This window comes from Symphalangus syndactylus, chromosome 18 (genome assembly GCF_028878055.3).
Source record: "Symphalangus syndactylus isolate Jambi chromosome 18, NHGRI_mSymSyn1-v2.1_pri, whole genome shotgun sequence".
In the NCBI taxonomy this organism is placed as follows: domain Eukaryota; kingdom Metazoa; phylum Chordata; class Mammalia; order Primates; family Hylobatidae; genus Symphalangus; species Symphalangus syndactylus.
In genome coordinates this window covers 100484200-100490199 of record NC_072440.2, presented here as the reverse complement: position 1 = coordinate 100490199, position 6000 = coordinate 100484200, and positions in this window count along the sequence as shown.

Below are 6000 nucleotides of genomic sequence, written 5' to 3'. Positions count from 1 at the left end.
AACCCGGGAGGCAGAGGTTGCAGTGAGCCAAGACTGTGCCACTGCACTCCAGCCTGGGCAACAGAGTGAGACTGTGTCTCAAAAACAAAAACCAAAACAAAGCTACAGCACTAATAGAGTTCAAATTAATATTAATGGTACATGGTGGAAAGTGCTGATATATTGAAGCTAGTGAAGTGATGTTGCATTTGGGCTTATAATAGATGTATCTGTGCTTTTAGTTTCATTTGTCAGCTTTATTCTTCTGACTTGAGCGTAATGGACCACCATTAAAATCATCATTATAACACTGACTTCTGCAAAATGCAGCAGTGGAAAAGTTCTTATTCCATATTGACATCTACACTGACTGCCAAGGAACTGTTGCAAACTTTTACACTAAGGATGGGATCTCCTTGATCCATTGCCTCACAGGACAAATGTGGCACTGACTTGGATTTGGGGACTGTAAAGTTCAGCCAGACTTCATTGTCCTGGTTTTCTCTTTTTGAAGTGCTGTAAAGTCTTGGTTTGGAGGTTACACGATCATTTTGCTTACTCGAATCCTTGGCACACTTAGGGATGTAAATGGAGCGGTCCTGCACTCTGATCCATCCTTGAGCAAAGGCTCAGCGGTCTCATAGGGGAGGAGAGCTGCTCCTTCCATGAGGAGGAGAGAGGAGCAGGTGAAAAGACCTGCAGGAAGCCACTTCCCGACCTACATGTGCTCTGCTGCCCTCTAACATCACACGGAGAGGCTGGGTGTCTAAAGGAATGGGTGGGTAATCCTATTTTTAGAGAGCCAAAGCAATTTTACAACTTCTCATAATGGTTTTGCTTGCTCTGGGAGCAAGCTGGTGGATGGGCAGGTGATAACCTTTGCATGGATTTTTGGGGGCCCTAGGTTGGGCAGCAGCTTTCTTTGGGGATCAGGGACACTGGTCTGGGTATCTCTCATTCCCACAGGCACCTCATGTTGCAGGAACTGGGTCAGGGTGCGAGGTAGCTAAGCAGTCTCAAAAGCCTGAGGTCTGACCCGATTCATGAAGTGCGTGGAGAAAAGATGGGGGAAGGGATACTACCATGACACCTCCAGATGAGTGGGATGGGGGCAGGGGTGGCCTTATGCACCTACCTCTCCACCCCTGAGACACCAGGCTGATCAGAAAGCGCCACCCCCTGGGGATTCGGGAGATGCCGTTGACATCCACGGGAGGAGGAAGACTTTGACCTTGACTTGACTTTGGCTCAGAGGAGGCCTGGCTTTTTCTTTCCACAGCAGCAGCAGCTTCTGGCAGTCGGCATTATTTCACCACAGTGTGAAACCATTGGCTGATGTATAAAGGTGAATTTCAGACCTGGGGGTAGTCTAGGGTGTCCATGTACAACGTATGAAAATGTGAGCTTTAAAAAGGGCAAACATTAAAATTGAGGATATCCTGTGTGTGCCTGGTAGTAGGTAGTACCTCACTTTGCTCGTGGATAACACATGGTTTTTTGAGAGCACTCATAACTGGTTGATGTGCTTGTTCTTATGTTCATTGAAGCAAATCCTCTGGGGACTTCTCTCAACTGGCACAACAGTAGATGGCCTTTACAGTAATGCAACTTCGAACATGTCATCTGGCTGACAGCTTGCACATTCTTTTTTTTTTTTTTTTTTGAGACGGAGTGTTGCTCTGTCACCCAGGCTGTAGTGCAATGGCATGATCTTGGCTCACTGCAAGCTCCGCCTCCCAGGTTCAAGTGATTCTCCTGTCTCAGCCTCCCGAATAGCTGGGACTACACACACATGCCACTGCGCCCAGCTAATTTTTGTATTTTTAGTAGAGATGGGATTTCACCATATTGGCCAGGCTGGTCTCGAACTCCTGACCTCATGATTCACCCGTCTCAGCCTCCCAAAGTGCTGGGATTACTGGGGTGAGCCACCGCACCCGGCCCAGCTTGCACATTCTTTAGCTCATTGGTCACGCTCCTCTCCCCATTGGAAGCCCCATGTACCTCTCAAGGCCAGCTTCAGTCTCACCTTCCCTGTGGTCTCCTTCAAGCAGACCCATACAAAGCTCTCTGTGCTTTGGAAACTGCCAGTTAAGACACAACTGTTTAGTATTATCATTTTTATTTCCACATCATTGTTTACAGTCATTAACTTCATTTTATTGAGGGGAAAATTGAAATTCAGAGACTTTTGTCTAAGGTCCTCCAACTAGTAAAAGGCAGAACTAGGATTAAAGTTTCCAAATCCAGAATGATCAGAGAGTCATCAGGCTCTGTTTCACTCTTTCCAGTGAGGTGAAGTGGGGAGGCATCAGAGCGACAGCCACATTGTGTGCATGCTGCACAAGCCAGACCGCAGGACAATACTCAAAGAGAGGCACCAACATCCATCCTAGCTGAGCTGATGATGGTGAGAGGCCACAGAGCCATGAAAATGACTTGGAGCAGCCTCCATGTATTCCTCAGGGTTGAATCATTGTGTGCACCACAGAGCATTTGCTTTGTAAAAAAGCTAACATTGTGAAAAATGGGGTAGGCACTTCCTGTTTTGACCAGGAACAAATGCAAACCAGACCCTGCTCCTGTCACCAGGCAGAGCTTGCTCTTTCAATTCAGAGATATCTGCAAGGACCCAATTATGCTGTGGTGTGGAATGGAGCATATATGTAACTCAGGTTCCTGCCAAAGACACCATCTCCTGGCTGAATGGCAAGATTGGCCAGGACAGCAGGAAACTGAGACTGATTGGACACACAAGAGTGTGAGCTGGTGAGACAGTGGGACACAGGACTAAGTAAATTATGTTTCTCTTCTGCCTTCTGTTCTTTGTCACTAACGTAACAATAGAGTGACACGTTCAGTTGCTGAATTCCTGATGTATTATATCCTGGTGGAAATGTTCAGTGGGGTGGGGCTTCCTGTGTATGTCGGGGGCAGGGACAGGGAGTTTGGAGACCCTGAACCTCAGGAGATCTGGGAGAGATGGCTGCTTGTCCTCTGAAGAGTTCTGCTCTCCTTGCATATTGTAGAGTAGTGGCTGAAAAGCAGCTGCCTAGCATGGGCTGTATTTTCCAGCCCCCGCCCCCATATTAGGTGGGGTCATGTCACTCCATCTTGCCAATGGGAACATGAGCAGCAGTGACCTGAATCACTTCTGGGCCAAGGTAGTTAAAAAGCAGGTGTACCTTTGTCACATTCTGTCTCTGTCCATCAACTAGAAGCAAAGATCTCTAAGGAAGGAACCTGGGTCCCTGAGTCACTCTGTGGAAGGCAGCCTGCCAAGTACTAAAATGGACTTTGTGTGAGTGAGAAGTGAACTTCCAGCATGGTGAAGACTCCAGAATGTCTTTCAGATACTTTTTGCATGCTATGACAGTTTGGGTACTTAAGATTAGTGACTAAAGCAGTGAACAAAACAATGAAATCCCTGTCCTCAAGGTGCCTGTAGTCTACATGATGGACATAGAAACCAATAACATGTCGAGTGGTAATAAGGTCTGCAAATAAAAAAGGAGCAGGGGAGAGAGGAAGGTGGAACAATGGAAAGGCACCATTTCCCAGAGAACGAAGCGAGGGGTCAACCCCTCTACTGCAGTGACATTACAGCTGGGGGCACGGGGTAAGGAGATGAGGGGTTGGCATGGCTAGAGCTTAGGTGGTGGAGGTAGCAGAAGCCCAATTGTGAAGGGCCTTGCAGAGCACTGTAAGGGGAAAACTGAGAGGAGCTGAACTTGGGGAGAAAATCAAGTTTTCTTTGGATGTGTAGGTTTGAAAGAATGAGTAGACATCCAAGAAGAGACGTCAAGTGGGCAATGGATATGCCACTCTGATTTTCACGGGAGAACTCAGGACTGACAGTGGACATTCGGGCATGATTAGTACACAGATGGTGACGAAAGTCACAGGGCAGGATGAGCCCAGGGAGAGACTGAAGGGAGTAGAGAAAATCCAAGGTCCAAGGACTGTCCAGGCATCCCTCCCGAGAGGAGGCCTTCCCTACCCTGATAACACCCATCACTTTTACCCCCAGGTAGACCAGACCCTCCCTGCGTGGCACCCTCACAGGACACTGACATTGTATCACTGCACCTGCCCCACTTCTGTGCGTGATTTCTTCAATGTCTGTCTCCAACCAGGCATAAGCTCCTAGATCCCCTAATGCTTGGCATTGCGTCATCTACACAGTAGGCACTGCAATGACTTTTTCTTTCTTCCAGGGCTTTATTGTCGAGTGTAATTCTGAGGTACAAAACACCACTCAGACAGACATAATGGCGACTGTTGCATCAATGCCCACTCCAGGCACTCTTCAAATTGGCCACCAGATGGAATAAGAGGGATTGTCCTTGGAGAATCTGACTAGTGAGAAAACATTATAGAGTGGAGAAGAGAGCAGACAAGAGCTGTGTCTATTGCCCCTGCTGGTCAATTTCTCTTTCCCCTTTTCTACCTCTTTCCCCCTTGCTTTGCTTTTTGTCCTTCCTTTCTTTCTTTCTCCCTTTATTTTGCTGGCTTTTTATAGTTTTCAGCCTACTGTTTTTTTTGAAACCAAAATAACATATTCACATGTTTTAAAAGCTGAAGATTTTTACCAGAAGACACACAAAACCCACATGGCTGGTCCTACTTGCCCTCCTCCCTCACACCCCTCCTGATTCTCATTTTCAACCCTTTCCCCTGTTTATTCTGGAATTTACTTTGATATTTTTAAGTAAAATGAACATACTACAATATTTTGATTAATGAAATTTAGGCATTCCTTATTGGCTTCCGATGCCAGATGAAGTTTTTGTCTTTCATATGTGATTTTTCCCATCCCGAAGCCTTGTAGTATAAAAATATCATATTTTTTTTTTATTTCTATAACTTTTGGCCTTTCCTGGAGTTAAAATGCTCCATTTTTTATGGCTCATTATTTTTTCAAATTATTACTAACTCCTTCCTCACCCTCCAAAAAATGTTATGGGAAAAAAATCTCTGTAATATTTTCCACATTGTTAAATATGTGTCTCCTTTTTTCCTCCTGGAAACCCTCCCACTGAAGTGCTCTCCCCGCACGTTCCAGTCTAACAGGGCTTCTCTGACTGCCAACAAGCCATCAATCTGGAGTCTTCTCTGCTTTTCTGCTTAATTGGAGGCCCTGTCTCCAAAATCCCAAATGGATTGTTCTTAATATTTTTTTGTGGTATCCATCTCTAATTTTATGAGTCTACCTTTCAGTCTACACTTCTGAAGACATTAGTTATAGTGTCTGTGAAATTTTCTTCTGTTTCCTGAATTATCTCAATAATAATAGTAACTCCTCAAATTTTGCTCGTTTGCTTTGGTTTCTATTGGCGACTTCCCTCAAGTGTCTGGTAATACTTTATATCTGTTTATATGTAAGAGAGATGCACTAAAATGTTGTGGGGTTGGGAGGTGCCTGTGCAGGATGGCAGGTGTCTGCATCTATCTGTGGGTGGGTGTGGGTATATCAGTGTGGGTCTGTGTCTGTGGGGTGTATATGGGTGTGCGTATGGGTGTCTGTGCTGTGAACATGGGGGGTGTGGGTGTGTCTTTGTGGGGTGTGCAGGTCCTGTCAGCCATGGGCTCTGCTGCAGGTACTCTGCATGTCCCCCCAACATCAGCACCTGCAGCTTTCCTTTCGGGGGTGGTTTGGTCTCTGCAGAGAGGCTGCCTGGCCTCAAGGCAGGAGGTGGAGCTTGTGGTGAACTGCCTGTCACATGCCACAGTTGGACCAAGGAAGCAGCTGAGGAGCCCCACCGCTCACTGTGCAAGTGCCTCCAATGCCCAGTTTTAGTCTAGCACCTTGTCCTGCCTCTTCTCCCCAACTCCAGGACAATGCACCTGTCATTAGCCACTCCAATGCCTATATCTCAATTTCCCACTCTCTACAGAATCATTCTCATCATCATACAGATCTGCTGTGATGTGTCCCGTCAGCGTAAAACCAGCCTAAACTCATATTCCTCTCCATGACCACCAATTTCTCTGCTTCCCTTTATGGCCAAATCCTTGGAA